Here is a 19995-nt window from a genome sequence, read left to right as displayed (position 1 = left end):
GCTTCGGGGACTAGGTGATTGGTGAGTATGTACTGTGTTATTTGTTGTATGTACTGTCTATAATGTATGTGTATATGTACTGTATGTTTTGTTTTTTTACACTTGACATCCATTGTCTGATGGGACTACTTTCCCATCATCGGCAATGCAGTAGTTCTATCAGACAATGGCTCCCCAGCAGACACGCGCACACACACAGGGACACACAGCCCCGCAGACCCCCACACGCAGACACAGATTCACACAGACACCGGCACACACTCTTCCCTCCTCCCGATCTGCAGTGTTTCTAGCACCCACATCAGCAGTAAATCCACACATCTTTTTGACATCTGCGGTTTTGCTGAGGATGTGCCAGACTCAATAGAAGTCAATGGGTGCAGAAACGCTGCAGAGCCTCAGAAAGAATTGACATGCTGTAGAAAAAAATATGCTGCGTTTCTGCACTGATTTTTCCGCAGCATATGCACAACAAATCTCCATTTCCCATAGGTTTACATTAGTCAATGTGCACTGCACTGCGTATTTGATACCAATCCGTGCAGCCAAAAACGCTGCGGATCCGCAATAAAATCCGCAACGTGTGCACATAGCCTAATTTTGTGAGATGCACCTGCAGTTAGTGCAAGATTCAAATTTAGACTATGGAGTCTAAAGCCCTTACCTGCCCCCTACCCCTCCGATACTTATAAATAGCTGTTGGCCAAAACATGATTATTTTGCTCATTTAGCCGGTAGCGATCTCCCTCCGACTCTTCCATTCACAGAAGTGCTCAGCTCGCCGACCGTTCCTGTGTTCTCTCTGAGAGTGTAGCTGCCAGATAACTCTGGCAGCTGCATATTTGCTTAGAGAGCAAATGTATTGCCAGTCCGAAACTGGATGTCTGTCAGAGGACAGTCAATACACATTACCCTTGTACCGTTACACAGACTGTTAGTCTAATGTGTATGGGGGCTTTAATGTTACATATAGACTTGACGATTTTGGCCCATCAATTCACCTTAACAAGCGCTGTTTGGCCATGTAGAAATGTTGGAGACGGGAGTGGGAGGTTCGGCTTATCGAGAATGTTAGTCTTAAGTCATTAGCAGAAACGAGGACACGGGTAGGGTGATAGAGATGATGGAGGAGATGCAGGGTGATGTTGAACCGCGGAACACTTTGTGGGTGAGAGTGATCAGTTTATATTGGACTCTGTAGAGAATGGGCAACCAGTGCAATGACTGGCACAGTGTAAAGGCATCGATGTAGCTGTTGGAAAGGAATATAATCCTGGCTGCTGCGTTAAGGATGGATCGGAGAGGTCGCTGTTTAGTAAGAGAGAGACCTATTAGTAGAGTGTTACAATAGTCCAGATGAAAATGAATAAGAGCAACAGTAAGAGTTTTTGCAGAGTCAAAGGTAAGAAAAGGTCAAATTCTAGAGGTGCTTTTGAGGTGTAGGTGACATGAGCGATTGAGTGATCGAATGTAGGGGTTGAATGAAAGATCTGAACCAAATATGACCCCCAAACCACAGTTGTGCTGCTGGGGAGTACTGCTACAACCACATGGAAATGGCAGTATTGAGTTATTGGGTGTAGCTAAGTTAGTGGAGGGAGGAAACACAAGGAGTTCAGTTTTTGACATTCACTTTTTAGATGGAGGAACTCTAAATCATAAACATTTATTCTCAGGAGGTGGTGTGCATCTCAGACACTGCCTTGGTCCAATTTATAGGCATAAACATGAATATTTAAGTATTTTTTTTTTTTTATAAAACAGCATTTTAGGACTTTGCTAAAGGTATCCACGATTGTAAAATGCATTGGGGATAGATGAAGTCCTTAAGTGATGGTATTCAGACTTCTCTGAAAAGCCTATACATATATGGGCAGCTCCAACTACTGTATAGACATATGAATTGGTCTTTATTTCTCATTGTTCCACCATTACATGTGGTGGGGGGTCAGTCATGTCACTATTATTGTACTAGAGCAGCTTGCACATACATCCATAGGTTGGAAAGGCCGAACCCTTGTGGTTGATTAAGAGTAAAAAGTCTGTAGGAACATTTGGTTTCGTCTCACCCTACAAAAAAAGGATTGGGCAGTTAGTATATTCACAAGCCATATTTGTGTAAAAATGTTCTAAAGTTGTGAAAGGTCACGCTTTGTGATATAAGCACCACTGGTGAGTTGTTCTATATGTACATAAAACATATAACAGTCCTTTTCAACTGAATGTGCGTCCTCGGATATATTGTGCTGCAGACTCCGGCTCTTTGCACAGCAATACCAGTACCAGCCACGGGCCAATCAGAGACCGGTGACTGACGTCAGGCTCTTTGTCGAGGCCGCACATAACAACACTGCCATGTGCCTTCCCGGCTGTGGATGAGGAAGAGGACACTGTTCGCCAAGGGAGTGAGTTCAGGTGAGAAGAATTTTTTTATGTATATGGAAAGAGTGACAGAATAAGGGACATTTTCACTGGATGAGCATTATTAGAGGACAGGGGACGTTATTACAGGATTGAGGCGATTACTACAGGACAGGGGACATTATTACAGGACAGGGACATTATGACAAGATGGGGACAATATAACATGTTGGGGTCATTATTGCAGGAAAGGACCGACTAATACAGGATTGGGGACATTATTCCAGGACATGAGATTATTACAGGATTGGGGAGATTATTACATCCTGCAGATAGCATGGCCCTTCATATTCAAATTTTTTCTGTGTGTGGCCCATTTACCCAGCTGAATTTGAGACCATTTCTTTTTTTTGTTTTTACTTTTTTTGAGCACAGGACCTCACTAATGCAAGAACAGAAAAGGGCCTTCCCAAAACTGTTAACCCATTCTATTTTTCCACCTCCATCACATTTTTCAGTGAGAGCTTTGCAGTCTGGTATACAGCATTCTCCCAGCATCTGTCAGACCCAAATTTGTTCATCAGACCCACTAGGTCGCAAAAAGTTAAACTTTTGACCCAAAGGGTATTGGGGGAGTTTGGGGAACAGTTTTCCTGTAAGTTATGAAGCTGTAAGGATGAAAGGGTCTATATAGCAGCGAGCCAGAAACGAGGGAGTTACATGAAGATGCCAGAAAAAGTGAAGATTGAATTCTGCTAAATGCTGGTAATATAAATAGTGGATATCTAAGTAAATAATTATTACATGTAGCAGTGTGCAATCAGCGGATCTTTCATGTCAGGATGGCACGCCGCTGTTACTCTTTAATATTAATAGGAAAATGACTATTTATCTTAGAGTCAACAGTTACCGCTAATGGCAAGTATTAAACAAAAATTGTCAGTCAAAGTCTAATTAGGACAAGTCTTTTCTGCGGCGCGCCGGCAGTCGATGCCTTTCTTAGAAGTTGTCTTATATAAGATCATCTGTCACAGAACAAATCTTTAAATTGTGGAGCTAACGTGGCACCGAGGATCTCCCTGCTGTCCGGCTACAATGACAAGTGGTGATTTCTGACCTAAACAAATCCATGTACAGAGCCGCTGTATTAGTATTGTCAGCGAGCCAGCTAGGCAGCCTCTAATTACTGACAACTGTATTACTCCACTAGAAGGAGCAGATCATAGTCATTATGCCCAAAGTCACATTCATTATTTGGTTCCCAAGGAGAGTTCATTCTGCACACTGTAGCTCGTAGTTTTGAGGCGAGTGGGTATTGTCCAGCTTTGACGAACCATAGGTTCCAGCAAGTCCACTGTCTACAGAGTATGAGATTAAGAGTGCAAACGCAGCAGTACTGGCCTTCACATAGATTGTATACCTTAGGAAATACTCCTCAACCATGGACCGAATGGGTCTAGAATGGATGTGGACGGTATGTAATATCCCTTCTTGTCTTGTTTCTCCTTATCAAAGAGTGACCCAATTCAATACAGGGAAAAAAGTATGAGAACCCGAGGCAACGTGCGACTACTCAGTGATTTTTATGTTTATTTGTTATGCTTACTTTTACAGTAGTGTTCAAAATAACAGCATTGCGTTCAAAATCATGAGTTAATCACAAAATCTTTATACTAGTTTTTATTTCCAGCATTGGGAACATTGCCACTGTTTTCTAATTCAAAACATGAAGAGAAATGTATATCATTTTTAACTACTTTACAGAAAATAACAAAAAATGAACATAGGGCTGTTCTAAAAAAATAGCAGTGTCTGCATTTGGCTTTACAAACTCACAAAATGTAATTTTTTTTATGACAATGTAGCATTCCTGTGAATCACTGACCTAATATTTAGTTGTACACCCACAGTTTTTTTTAGAACGGCTTAACAGGTGCTTCTCACAAAATTAGAATATAATCAAAAAGTTAATTTACTTCAGTTCTTCAATGTAAAAATTAAAATTTGAATATAGTCATTACAAGCAGAGTGATCTATCTCGTGTTTATTTCTGTCAATGTTGATGATTATGGCTTCTAGCCAATGAAAACACAGAAGTCAGTATGTCAGTGAGTTAGAATAATTAATGCCCCCGTCACACACAGCGATCTCGCTAGTGAGTTCGCTGCTGAGTCACAAGTTTTGTGACGCAACAGCGATCTCACCAGCGAGACCGCTGTGTGTGACAGGTATCAGTGACCGGCCCCCCTGCCGGGTATCGCTGATCGTTCTTGAAAGCTCTGGACTTTTTTGGGGGTTGTTGGTCTCCCGCTGGCCAGCACGCATCGCTGCGTGTGGCAGGTGGGAGAGCAACGACCAGCGAGCTCCCAGCTCGTATCCAAGGTAAACAGAGGGTTTCTAAGCGCCGCGTGGCGCTTAGAAACCCTCTGTGCACCTTAGTTACCAGCGCGCTGGTGCAGGGAGCTGATGACCAAGGTAAACAGTGGGTTTCTAAGTGCCACACGGCGCTTAGAAACCCGCTGTTTACCTTGGTTACCAGCTCCCTGCACCAGCGCGCTGGTAACTAAGGTACACAGCGACACGCGCGCTCGTTGTCGCTGGTGCTGATCACTGGTGAAGCTGCCTGTTTGGCAGCTCACCAGTGATCATGTAGCGACACACCAGCAATCCTAACAAGTTCATATCGTCAGGATCACTGGTGAGTCGCTATGTGTGACGGGGCCCTAACAAAAAAAACGCCAGCAAAGGCTTCCTAAGTGTTTAAAAAGGTCCCTTAGTCTGTTTCAGTAGGCTCCACAATCATGGGGAAGACTGCTGACTTGACAGATGTCCAGAAGGGAGTCATTGACACACTCGACAAGGAAAGTAAATTTGCATTTAATTTGGAAATCAAGGTCCCAGAGTCTGGAGGAAGAGTGGAGAGGCCACAATCCAAGCTGCTTGAGGTCTAGTGTGAAGTTTCCACAATCAGTGATGGCTTGTGGAGCCATGTCATCTGCTGGTGTAGGTCCACTGTGTTTTATCAAGACCACAGTCAGCGCAGCCGTCTACCAGGAAATTTTACAGCACTTCATGCTTCCCACTGCCGACAAGCTTTTTGGAGATGGAAATCTCATTCTCCAGCAGGACTTGGCACCTGTCCACACTGCCAAAAGTACCAATTCCTGGTTTAAAAACAACAGGATCACTGTGCTTGATTGGCACCAAACTCGCCTGACCTTAACCCCATAGAGAATCTAAGGGATATTGTCAAGAGGAAGATGAGAGACACCAGACCCAACAATGCAGAAGAGCTGAAAGCTGCAATCAAAGCAACCTGGGCTTCCATAACACCTCAGCAGTGCCACAGGCTGATTGCCTCCAGTCCACGCCGCATTGATGCAGTAATTGATGCAAAAGGAGCCCCGGCCAAGTACTGAGTGCATTTACTGAACATACATTTCAGTGGGCCAACATTTCGGATTTTAAAGTCATTTTTCAAGCTGATGTTATAAAGTATTCTAATTTACTGAGATAATGACTTTTGGGTTTTCATTGGCTGTAAGCCATAATCATCAACATTAACAGAAATAAATACTTGTAATAGATCGCTCTGTTTGTAATGACTCTATATAATGTGAGTTTCACTTTTTTGTATTTAAGAACTGAAATAAATTAACTTTTTGATGATATTCTAATTTTGTGAGAAGCACCTGTATGTTGCACAGAGTCAACCGACTTCTGGCACCTGTCACCTGTTATTTCAGCCCAGGACGCTTGGATTACATCCCACACATTTTTGGCATTTTTGGCTTTGCCTCAGAAACAGCATTTTTGATGTCACCCCTCTAGTGTTCTATCGGACTAAGGTCTGAGGATTGGGCTGGCCACTCCATAACCTCAGTTTTGTTGGACAGGAACTAAGATTTTGCTTGTTTACCGGTGTAATATAAACACATAGGCCATGCACGCAGTCAACAAGTCTGTAGGACAGTGTTCACACCACCAAAAGACTGAAACACAGAAAAACACAGTATAACAAACGTATAAAAATGATTTGTTGGAAAAAAAAAAAGTAACAGTAAACAGCAAGTGCTAGTAAAAAGATGATAAAAAACAGGGTATTTGGTTGATACGTTTTTTGCATAAAATGTATACTAAGCCGCTCTACCAAACGTCAAGGTATACCCATCTTAGAGCAGTCCTAACTGATGTATTTAAAAACCTGACCATGTGTATGGTACCTATATGAGCAGGATTCAGAAAGGTAATGTCCGATGTGGACACGCCTTGTGGGCCGTGCACAGATTAACACATCGGACATTACCTTTCTGAATCCTGCTCAAAAACAAGAATCCCTGTTTTCTCTCCTGTAGCTGCAGCAGTGCTATGAATGCTGAGCTCTGTATAACCCAGCTCCAACCCCTGATTCACAGCTTCCTATGTACACTGTTTATTGTGTCAGCAAGCTTACAAACAGTGGTTGGGGCAGAGGTTACACAGATAAGCTGGACTGTTTTGCAAGCAACAACTAGTTAGGCAGTGATAATCTCCTGCTGAAAAAACACTTATTGTATTGACAATAGAGCACACAGCCTAATAATTGACACCACTGAAATGAGGGTCTCTTTTCCTACACTATGTTGCTCTCAGACTACCTAGCAAAAACTTGCTGACAGATTCCCTTTAAGACTGCCAAGTCTAAGCTTGTGTAAATGATACAACCCTACTGTGTGATGGTAAAAGGAACCTGAAAAATCACTATTAACCTGCAGATATCAGGTTAATCTGCAAGTTAATAGCATTCTAAAGACATGCGGCAGCTGCACTGGAAGCCTGGCTACCAGGAGAAAAGTAGCTTTATACCTCCCAGTGGCCACAAGCTTTGAGTCATAGAGGCATGGCCAACATGGTTTCAGTCAAGGCTCTGTACATAGTGTGCAGCAATTGTAACCCGCCACTGAATGACAGCCATATCTGTACTGATGCACTGCTGAGCCGACTGTTGTTCAGTGCAAGAGAGCAGTTACAGTCACCTCTGAGCCGGCTGTCAGTCAGAGCCAGAGCGCAGTTACAGTCACCGCTGAGCCGACTATCAGTCAGTGCCAAGGAGCAGTTACAGTCAAAGCTGAGCCAGCTGTCGGTCAATGCCAGGGTGCAATTGCAGTCACCGCTGACTCGACAGTCAGGGCCAGGGCGCAGTTATAGTCACCGTTGAGCTGACAGTCAGGGCCAGGGCGCAGTTATAGTCACCGTTGAGCTGACAGTCAGGGCAGGGGCGCAGTTTTAGTCACCTCTCTGGAACTGGCTGTCAGCCTGTGCCAGGGAGCAGTTACAGTCACCACTGAGTCAGCTGTCAATCTGTGCCAGGGTGCACTTACATTTTAATCACTGAGCTGGCTGTCAGTCAGTGCCAGGGCACAGTTACAGTCACCTCTGAGCCGGCTGTCAGTCAGTGCCAGGGCGCAGTTACAGTCACAGCAGAGCCAGCTGTCGGTCAATGCCAGGGTGCAGTTGCAGTCACCGCTGACTCGACTGTCAGTCAGTGCCAGGGCGCAGTTACAGTCACCTCTGAGTCAGCTGTCAGCCAGGGCGCAGTTATAGTCACCGTTGAGCTGGCTGTCAGCCAGGGCGCAGTTATAGTCACCGCTGAGCTGGCTGTCAGCCAGGGCGCAGTTTTAGTCACCTCCCTGGAACATGGTTGTCAGCTAGTGCCAGGGAGCAGTCACAGTCACCACTGAGTCAGCTGTTGATCGGTGCCAGGGCGCAGTTACATTTTAATCACTGAGCTGGCTGTCAGTCAGTGCCAGGGCGCAGTTACAGTGACCGCTTACTATTTACTGAGCCTTGACTGAAACCGCGTTGGCCACGCCTCTATAACTGAAAGCCCGAGGCCGCCTAGAGGAATAAATCCGACATACATGGTAAGCTTTTCAATGTCATTTACTATCCGGACAATGATGTCAGGTAATGCTGGCGTTGGCTCCCTGCGTTATGTTTGCGGTTCCCCAAGGTCCAGTCACTGGAACAGATATATGCAGGACTCACATAAACTCTTTTCAGCAGATTTTGCTAACGCTATATTAAGCTGAGTAAACACAGTAGTGATTGAAAACTGAGGTGTGAAGTGCATCATACTCATGGAAATGTAACGGTGGGTGGCATGGAAACCCTTTACATCTGTTCTCCACAGACTGAAATCCGGCTGTCAGTGCGATAACAGCTGTAATCAAGCCAAGAGGAGCCTGTGGAATTCCAGACTTCATGCCCAATTTCCATTGCAAAGGTAAAATTATTCAATGGTAATTTAGACTAAATTGTGTTTATGACAGTTTGTGGCAGCATGCAGTTTTGCATAGCACAACACAAATAGGCTGAGTGACGGGACAAATACTCCCTGACAGGGCTTTTGGAAAAGGGAAACATAAAATGCAAGCATTAGTGTTATCTGCTTTTAGCAACAGAATGAAGCTCATTTTTCCAATATTCTGAATCTTTAGCAAGAAAATAATTATTGGCACAAATAGTCCAGAAAATATTCTTTGCTAATAATCATGTTCATTAAATTAACCTTAAATACATCCGAAAAGGAACATTGTGTTAATTTCTCATTATATTATACTTGTGTATTAATGGCCATCAAGGGGCAGAGACCTGATTTACTAAAAAACTAACTTTTAGACAGTGCAAACTTAGAATAATCTCATGTTGGTTGATAAATCTGCTGCATCTATAGACTATCTAGTCTTAAAGGGGTTGGCCTGGCTTAGGACAAAAATCTGCAGGGACTCTATATGACTGTAGAATAGTGAGATTGTGCGGTGTAACGCTGTCAACGTTTCCCTTATATTTCCCGTGCCAGTCGCTAATCTCATGAGCACACGTGTGTTTTTGCTTGCTTGCAGTCACGTGTTATCTAGACTCATTTGGGCTCTCTTTAAACAAGAGAGAAAACCAAGCCGGAGATGTAGACAGGCACCTTGCAAATAGCAGAGCATTGTAGAGAGACAGGTACCTTGGTACCGCAGATCCTAGTGCGTGGACCTTGGTACCGCAGATCCTAGTGTGTCGACCTTGGTACCGCAGATCCTAGTGTGTGGACCTTGGTACCGCAGATCCTAGTGTGTGGACCTTGGTACCGCAGATCCTAGTGTGTGGACCTTGGTACCGCAGATCCTAGTGTGTGGACCTTGGTACCGCAGATCCTAGTGTGTGGACCTTGGTACCGTAGATCCTAGTGTGTGGACCTTGGTACCGCAGAGCCTAGTGTGTGGAACTTGGTAACGCAGATCCTAGTGTGTGGACCTTGGTACCGCAGATCCTAGTGTGTGGACCTTGGTACCGCAGATCCTAGTGTGTGGACCTTGGTACCGCAGATCCTAGTGTGTGGACCTTGGTACTGCAGATCCTAGTGTGTGGATCTTGGTACCGCAGATCCTAGTGTGTGGACCTTGGAACAGTGGAGTCATGTAGACAGACTGGTACCTCGGACAGCACCTTTGAACAGTAAAGCCAAACTGGTACATTCCGTTCTACTATACCAAAGCAGCTCAGTATAACAGTTGACAGTGTGGACAACACCTTGGAGCAACAAATTTGGATTGGAAAATAACCTACTTGATGTAATAGACCCAAGTGTGCAGACAACACTTTGGAACAGCAGACGTGTTTGTCACACATTTTGAGCATTACAACAGAGCCCAAAGATAGCAGCCGTGGGTTTGTCATGTAGTTAGGCTGAGCGTAGGAACTTGGTAGCAGTATATGCTTCACTCCTTAATAATCCACCTGAGTCAGCCGTAAATGGCACAATATTATGACATCAGAAATGTGTGCTGGATTACTATGATAGTCTGACATGCACTAGAATTCAGTGTTCCCCAACTCCGGTCCTCCAGAGCCACCAACAGGTCAGGTTTTCAGGATTTCATTAGCATTGCCCAGGTGATGGAAATATTGCCTGGGGCATACTAAGGAAATCGTGAAAACATGAACCATTGGTGATTCTTAAGGATCGGAGATGGGGAACACTGCACTAGATCATAGAGAGTCGACATTGGGGAAGTAAGACTCATGGACCGAGTCTGAAGCCAGGACAGGTAACAGTTCCATCTGGGAATATTCTCTCAATGACAGATGGGTGGATGAAAAATCTTTGTCCGACTATGAAAGACTCAACCATGGATGATTTTATTTTAGCAATGATTGTGATCAGTTGGCTAAACGTTTGTTAAATGTCACTCGAATGTTCATTATTCCTGAAATCATCTATTTTCTGCGACTATCGTGTCATGTATGGGCATTTTTATACATTTCTTATGGAATAAAATTCTTGGACTTATGTGCGCTGCAAGATAGAGTGTCAAATCCAGATCACGTAGATAAATTAACCTTTTATTTCCCAACGCGTTTCGAAGTCCATAACACTTATTCCTCAAGGGATGACATTTTTATACATTGACACTGACTTGCACCAGCTATTGATTTCTTACATATCAAAATGATATCAGGGGATTTGAAAAGTCAGTTCGCACATTAAAGGATATCAGTACCTTCCACATAGATACAATTATTTTTACATATGTTAGTGGTAACCTCCAGTTAATAAAACCGAACTAAGTTTCTTTATATGGGTCGCCCTCACACCCAGGGCAGCGGGGTACTCGGTACGGGCCGGTGTCAGGGGGAAGGTGTCACAGCAGCAGTGACCCGGTCTGTGGCCCTGGGCGCCCAATATCAATGGCGGTGTTGTTAATGGTGTTAAAGTTTATTTGAATAGTTTGTGAGGCCACCCGTGGTGTTTGGCAAGGGAGATGGTAAGCCAAAGCTGCATACAGATCCGCTGGGACTGATGGTGTGGTGCAGCAAAGATGGTATAGCTACCCACAGGTGGAGCTGTAGTCCCAGGGCAGTGTAGGTGCAATGGATGAGGAGAGGCGCAGAATGGTAGAGATGCTGGTACCCAGATGTAGCGGTGCTGAAGGTGTTATCGGCGAATGAATGGAGGACACCAGGGCTTGCAGTTTTAAAGCTTTACTCACAGTTCATGGTACCCACTGGTGCCTGCCTCCGTGCCGTGTCCTCCGGGGTAGAGACTCAATCAACCTCCCGGGCAAGTCAGGGTTCTCCTCTCCAACACTCCGCCAACATATGCCTTTCCTGAACGACTCCTCTATTGCGCCTTTTAGTGTGAAGAACTCCAGTACCGTAGTTCTCTGGAATTCCTCCTGTCAGATGTTCCTAGAACCTTACTTGTATGACAGACAGCTGTAGCCTCTATCGGGGACTCCCTCTCAGAAGTCCTGGCTCTCTGTCCAGTTGCTGTTGTGTCCCAAGTCTTTGATGGGAGTAGTGCATTTACAGCCAACTACTCCACCGATGTCTGCTGCAGAACCATAAGTGTCCATACAACCTCGGGGACCGGGCCCCGGCCTTGCGCTGAGAACCTAGAGGCAGGGTACTCTCTCAACCCACAACTCCTCTCTGTTCTCCTACTCCTTCGTTCCGCGCTGTTCTTTCTCTCTCTTATGGAAGCTGAGGTTGCAGGTCTACGTCCTTCTCTTTCTCTTCTCTTTCCTGTGCCAGCTGGCTCAGATCACTGAGGCAGCTGCAGCACTCTCTTTCTAAACTGAACTCAAACTGAACTCAAAACTGAACTTCAGAACTGAACTTCTCTGGGACTCACCCCAGACTGACCTTCTGTCAGACTGACCTACTATTCTCTACTTTCCCCTTCTTTTATACTAACTCCACCCACCTCCCAGCACATCTCGTGTTACGAAGCAGGGTTCCACGAAGGGTGCTCTGCTACCCCCAGCCTGAAGCTGCTAGGCGGACCTACTGAACTATCCTGTGTGTGGGATGCAGGTGTTAGAGTGTGGAAAGGAGTTCCCAACTTACCTAGTTGGTGGGGCACTACACCTTAGGAGAAGGTGCAGTACCTCTGTGGCGACTGAGCCTCAGGGGCGCCACATATACAATCTTCACTCCTTCATTCATTTACAGACCTCTTGATAAGAACTTTGTAGTCAAATCCAAGTTTCACATTTTTCCCTTGTGGTAATGTCCCTCACAGTAATATAGGTTGGATGTGAGCTATATGTGTATCCAGCATTCTGCTGTCTTCTTTAGCTCATATATCAGCTCCAAAATGTTTCTTGTTTCTTCTTCATGTGCTTTCCCCATTTTCTACAGCATGTTTTATCTGCCCTCCCTGAGACTACATGCTTTCTCCCCTGTCTGTATTCTAGAGATCTGTGTACATCTCCCTCGTCACCCTGCTGATATCTCTAACACTGAGAGATGAGAGTAAAGATCCATCGGAACTGAGCAGCAGCTCTGATAGATTTACATTTTTGTAAAGCGCTCAGTTAAATAAAGGACTTACAGACACTCTGCAGCAGAAAAATGATAACGAATGATTATTTAGAAAGTTGCTTAACTGAGCATTTAGGAAGCAAATGAATAATTTAAAAAATTCTATACATAGCCTTTAACGCTCATCCATCATGTCCAGTCAGTAAATACAGTCAAAGCAGCATTTAATAGCTGGACTTTATTGCTGTAGGCAAAACAGTGTTAGACTCAGATGTTTTGATCTATCTATAGAATGAATTCTTATCGTATATCAAAGTCCTATAGAACAAATCATCAGCAAGCTTCTGCCACAGATTGGCAAACTAATTTTGAAGTCTGGGATATGGTCAGCTGCTGCAGTGGAAATACAGTGGATTGCGAAGGTATTCACCCCCTTGGCATTTTTCGTGTTTTGCTACTTCACAATCTGGAATTGCACTGTTTTTTTTAGGGTTTGCATCAATTCATGTAAAAAAACTTTCCTAAAACTTTGAGCATTTGGTTTCCTTTTTACTGTGAAGCAAACAGCAAATAGGACAAAATAACTAAAAACTTCAGTGTGCATAACTATTCACTACCTAAAAGTCATCACTTTGTAGAGCCTCCTTCTGTGGCAATTACAGCTGCAAGTTGCTTTGGATAAGTCTCTATGAGATTTCCCCATCTTTCCACTGGGATTTTCGCCCATTCCTCTATGCAAAATTGTTCCAGCTACTTCAAGTTAGATGGTTTCCTCTGGTGAACAGCAATCTTCAAGTCTGACCACAGATTCTCAATTGGATTAAGGTCTGGGCTTTGACTGAGCCACTCCAAAACATTTAGGCTATGTGCACACGCTAGCGTTTTTAAACGCTCAGGAAAAGGATCCCCTTTCCAGAAATCGCGCGTCTTTTTCCGCTCGTTTTTTGAGCGATTTTTGACGCGTTTTTTGACACGCAATTTCTGGGATCATTGGGGATGGCTAAAAACGCTCAGCAATGCGGAAATTAATGAGCATGCTGCGTTTTTAGCCGCTAAGCGATTCCTGAGCGGTTAAAAACGCATGCATTGGCACAGAAAGCCAAAAACGCATGCTAATTAATTTGATGCATCTTTTAAGCGTTTCTGCAGTGTCTGAGCCGGCTCAAACGCTGCGGAAACGCTTAAAAAAACACATCGTATGCACACAGCCTTACTAGTCTTCCCTTAAACCACTCTAGTGGTGCTTTAGCAGTATGGTTTGGGTTATTGTCTTGTGGGAAGGTGAATCTCCGTACCATTCTCAAATCACTGACAGTCTGGAAGAGGTTTTACTGAAGAATATCCCTGTATTTCACACCATCCATCTTCCCCTGCTGAAAAACATCCCCACAGCATGATGCTGCCACCATCATGTTTCACTTTGGGCATGACGTTCTTCGGTTGAAGAGCTGTGTTGCTTTGGCGCCAGGCATAGAATTTACCTTGGTGGCCAAAAAGTTCAATTTTTATCTCATCTGACAACAGCACCTTCCTCCAAATATCTGGGGACTCTCCCACATGTCATTTGGCAAACTGAAAATGAGCCTTACAATTTTTTTGTGTAAATAAAGGCTTTTTTTTGTGCTCACTCTTCCATAAAGGTCTTTGAAGTGTACGGCTTATTGTGGTCATATGGACAGATACTCCAGTCTCTGCTTGAGAACTCTGCAGCTCCTTCAGGGTCACCTTTGGCCTTTCTTATTAATGCCCTTCTTGCCCAGTCTGAGAGTTTTGGTGGGCAGCCCTCTCTTGGCAGAGTTCTTGTGTTACCATGTTCTTTCCATTTGATGATAATGGATTTGATGGTGCTCCGGAGGATCATCAGAGATTGGAATTTTATTTTTATAACCCAACTCTGACTTGTACTTCTCCACAAATGGTCCCTGACGTGTTTCGAGATCTCGTTGGTTTTCATGGTATTCGGTCAGTGGTGCCTCTTGCTTAATTGCGGTGCAGCCTCTGTGACCTTTCAGGAAAGGTGTGTGTACACTGACAGACCATGTGACACTTAGATTGCCCACAGGTGAACTTTGTTTCACTAATCATGTAAGATATAAAGGCAATTGCTTGTACCAGAAATTTTTAGGGGCTTCATAGCAAAAGGGGTAAAGGGGTGAATACATATGCACATGCCAATTTTTAGCTATTTGTTCCCATAAATGTAATTTTTGCCTATATTTTGCTCACTTCAGCAACTTAGGGTGTGTGCACGTGTTGTGGATTCTGCCGCGGATTTTTCCGCACAAAAACCGTAGCTCTTGGCAGAAAATGCAGGTGCATTTGTGATGAGTTTTTGAAGCGGATTTGATGCGTTTTTGCCACAGATTTGATGCGGTTTTTCAGTGCGTTTCTGCCTGTGGATTTGTATGCTATTTTGTAAGCTAAATAAAGATATGTTATTTAACAAAGAAAAGATTTGTGATGTCATTTCTGTCCAACCTCCTCTTTTACATTTGTCCAACCCACACTCCATTACACACACAGATAGATGGATAGATAGATAGATCTATCTATATCTATCTATAGATATATCCATAGATATATCTATAGATATTTCCATAGACTTTTCCATAGACTTTTCCATAGATATATCCATAGATATATCTATATCCATGTATATAAGGAGAAAAAGAGCTACTAGGTAAGAAATGTAAGAAAAAGTAATATTTTATTAGGTAAATAGTCAAAAATTACAGCAAGTTAATGCATAAAACTACACATAATGAGACTGCAGCAAGATGAACCAGGTGCGTCACAGAGGGACTCCGGTGCCAATATATACACTGTGTTCCAAATTATTATGCAAATTGGATTTAAGTGTCATAAAGATGTAATTTTTTGTTTTTCAAATAAACTCATAGATGGTATTGTGTATCAGGGCTCTTTGGATCACTGAAATCAATCTCAAACGCCTGTGATAATTAGTTTACCAGGTGAGCCCAATTAAAGGAAAACTACTTAAGAATAATGTTCCACATTATTAAGCAGGGCACAGGTTTCAAGGAATTTAGGAAAGAAAAATGATCTCACTGCTGCTGAAAAGCATCAAATAATGCAATGCCTTGGTCAAGAGATGAAAACATTAGATATTTCCTAAAAACTTAAACGTGATCATCGTACTGTTAAAAGATTTGTGGTTGATTCTGAGCACAGACATGTTTGTGCTGATAAAGGCAGAATGAGGAAGGTTTCTGCCAGGCAAGTTCATCGGATTAAGAGAGCGGCTGCTAAAAAGCCATTACAAACCAGCAAACAGATATTTAAAGCTGCTGGTGCCTCTGGAGTCCCTCGAACCTCATGGTGTAGGATCCTTCAAAGGCATGCTGTGGTGCATAAACCTACTATTCGGCCACTCCTAAACAGTGTTCACAAGCAGAAATGGTTGCAGTGGGCCCAGACATACATGAAGACTAATTTTCAAACAGTCTTGTTTACTGATGAGTGTCGAGCAACCCTGGATGGTCCAGATGGATGGAGTAGTGGATGGTTGGTGGATGGCCACTATGTCCCAACAAGGCTGCGACGTCAGCAAGGAGGTGGAGGAGTCATGTTTTGGGCTGGAATCATGGGGAAACAGCTGGTAGGGCTCTTTAAGGTTCCTGAAGGTGTGAAAATGACCTCTGCAAAGTATATAGAGTTTCTGACTGACAGCTGTCTTGCATGGTATAAAAAGCAGAAATGTGCCTTCAGGAGCAAAATCCTCTTCATGCATGACACTGCACCATCTCATGCTGCAAAGAATACCTCTGAGTCATTGACTGCTATGGGCATAAAAGGAGATAAACTCATGGTTTGGCCACCATCTTTTCCTGACGTCAACCCTATGGAGAACCTTTGGAGTATCATCAAACAAAAGATCTATGATGGTGAAAGGCAGTTCACATCAAAACAGCAGCTCTGGGAGGCTATTCTGACTTCATGCAAAGAAATATAAGCAGAAACTCTCCAAAAAACTCACAAGTTCAATGGATGCAAGAATTGTGAAGGTGATATCAAAGAAGGGTTCCTATGTTAACATGTAACTTGGCCTGTTAGGATGTTTTGGAGTTAAATAGCTTTTTTGTTCGGTGAATGTGACCTCCTAATGCTGCAAATTCTACAAATGAGCATTTTCAGTTCTTTAAAACATATCAAATGTTTAGAAATTCTACTGTGCATAATAATTTGGAACATTGCAATTTGAGTTTTTATTCATTTTGGAGATTATACTGTTATCATTGGGAGGTTTCTTCAATAAAATTTGATGTATACTCTAACGAGTGATGACTTTTATTAGACTGACTGTCATTTGTACCGACTATTTAGGAAAATCAGAGAAAAATATCATTTGCATAATAATTTGGAACACAGTGTACATAAATACCATATAAATATAGGGTTAAATAGCAAGTGCATATCCTAACTAAAAGTATATATGCAAGAGGGAAGCTCAAAAAATGAACGGTGTGAATATGGGTAAAAAGAATGGTGCATGAGCAAAAAATTGGTAGCAGAGGGTAAATAGCAAAGTGCATATGCAAATAGAAGCTACATCAAACTAGCTATGCCAGCAAAAAGTCTCATGGATGCACATACCAAAGAAGACCGAACATCAGAGAACTCACCAAAGAATGTAAAGGGCAGCGGAGAGGACCCCAGGACCGGGTATAAAAGCCCCAATGCACGTTTCCCGTGCACAGAGCACCGCTTTCTCAAGGGGAGTAGAAATGAATCTAATCGGACCAAAGCCCACAGAAGTGGGCCGGGTCCCATCAGATCTATGGAGACTGGCTCATGGAGTAGCCCTGGCCCGAACGTAGCCCTTTCTAATGCATCTGTTGGAGTAGCCACGGGCCCGAAAACGAGATGCCAGGTCAGAGGCCTGTGCCTCAAACCTGGCGTCGGATGAGCAGATTCACCTCACCCTCAGGAACTGACGGACCGGGACGGCCCTAATGGTGGAAGGATTGTGAGCTGAGGACGCATGAATCAGAGCATTAACCGAGGTCGGTTTGCTGTAAACATCGGTCTGTATTAGACCGCGATGGTCAACATCCAATGTGATGTCAAGAAAATTAATCGCTTATGATCGTAATTATATCTATATCCATGTTTATTAATGAACAATATGTTTCAATAAAAAAAAATGGTGTGGGCTCCCTCGCAATTTTCTGCGTCAGAGGGGAAAGCCGGGGGCCAATATTTGTAGCCTGGGAAGGGGGTAATACCCATGGCCCCTTTCCAGGCTATGAATATCAGCCCGCAGCTGTCTGCATAGCCTTTACTGGCTATTAAAATAGGGGGACCCCCAAAAAAATGACGTGTGGTCCCCCTATATTTTATAACCAGAAAGGCTACGCAGACAGCTGCGGGCTGATATTCATAGCCTAGGAAGGGGCCATGGATATTGTCCCCCCAGCTACAACTACCAGCCCTTAATGGAATGTGACTAGAGTGGCAATGGTCATGGAAGAAAGCAGCCAGGCCATATTTTTTCCATCTCTTATAAACCTTTTAATATTATGGCATATACAGAATTAATAAATGTATGGACATACATGACTTGTATAGTCTCCAAAGCATTGTGACCACTTTACACTTTGTGTTTCTGTCTCTAAGACTTTTTTCTTCATTGTCCTAAATTGGATCTGACATGACCTTATGTACGCCAGCCCCGCACAGCTCCGCATGGAGGAGATGCATGGAGAACAGCAGAAAGTGTTGGGAAGGCTGCTGCTAGGATTATCTGTCCGGCGTTATGTTTGTGCTCTCTCTAGTTGCCCCCCAATCCGGCCCCGATCAATGGTATTACCTAATCCAGTTGTCCGATAGTGATACCCTCCTGCTGATAAAACACTGATTGTACTGAGATGGCAAAACACAGCCCAATAAGTGATACATTTCTGCAATCAGGCTCTCTTCCCCTACATCATGGTGCTCTCAGATTACATAGAAAAACCTGGTGAGAGATTCCTTTTCAAAGGGCAATTTATGTAACTTCCATAGAGGTGAATGGAGAGCTGCAGATGCTCAGTTACCTCTAAATCCCGATAACATTAGATGGCGCCCCATTCTCTAGATAAGTCCTGTGTTGGGAAGTGTAGTTTTCTGGCCACCAAGGATCTGTACACAGCGGACAGACCTCCACCAATCTATTAGTATTGATAACCTGTCCTAAGGACGGACCATCAATATAAAAGTACTGGACAATGCCTTTAAGCTTTCAGGAAACCAAGATGGCAAAGGGTCATGAATACATTTTGGATTTGTTAATGAGTCTTCGAGCACAACAGCAACTTAGCTAATACTCGTTTCTAACATTACAATCTCTGTACGTTGATAAATATACAAATTATGATTAACATTTCTTTGTTCCAGAGCATCTTCACCCCAGACACTCATATAACAGTGAGAGCTGAAAAATTTGCGTCACTTTCTGAAGTGGCACACCACTATATATTGCTAGACAGGTGTGAAATTAGGGGGCCGTGAAGAAGCTGGGCGAAACGTGCATGTCGGGGCAGAGGGGCAGGACTCCTCTACACTTCCATATGCTTTCCCGCCTCGGGTAGAAACTTTGCGCCTTGCTCATTTTGCTTGACTCTAATCACAGTTATGTTTACTGCAAGCGGCATTCTATTGTGAGTCTTTGACAGGAATTCCTTTGGCTCTAAGCTTCATGCTCAATACCCTTCATAAGATTTATGCAAGGTTCTAAGGTGCTTTCTTTTGCACAGGCTTAGCTGCATGTTGCTTTACTCTGTTATGCTGATACAGCCAAGTAATATATTTTTTGCACCATTAGTGCTTCTCATCCTGTGAAACTGATCTCACCATTCTTGATTCAGTTACGCTGTTATTTATTTAATCATGATTCCTTCACACCTTCTCTTATATCAATGAATTACATGAATTGCTGTTGTCTATTTGCTTTGTTGAACCTACCTAAGTTCACACCTGTGTAGCAATATACAGCTTTGGCAAAAATTAAGAGACCACTTTACAGTTTTATAAAAATCAGCTTCTCTACATGTCTGACAGCCATTCCATTCCAGTGTCAGTTAAATTCCAACCAGAGTACACCTCATTCTACTTAATGTGCTTCTGATTAGGGGGTCACCTGAACCAAATCTTATTTAATGAAGGAAAGTATTAAAAACCCTGCTGTGGTGTTCACAATCCTCTTGCAATGAGGCAAGCTGGATGGCAAAACAAGTTCTAGTAATATCCCAAAAGTAATAGAAATGAAAAAATAACGTATAACCATGCCAAAGGAGTTGAAAAGAAAAGTCTTGAGTGAGGAAAACAAGGGCTCAATTC

Source organism: Dendrobates tinctorius, unplaced genomic scaffold (assembly GCF_039654945.1).
Source record: "Dendrobates tinctorius isolate UK_male_01 unplaced genomic scaffold, ASM3965494v1 ptg000082l, whole genome shotgun sequence".
In the NCBI taxonomy this organism is placed as follows: domain Eukaryota; kingdom Metazoa; phylum Chordata; class Amphibia; order Anura; family Dendrobatidae; genus Dendrobates; species Dendrobates tinctorius.
Note: the sequence above shows the minus strand (reverse complement) of the source record.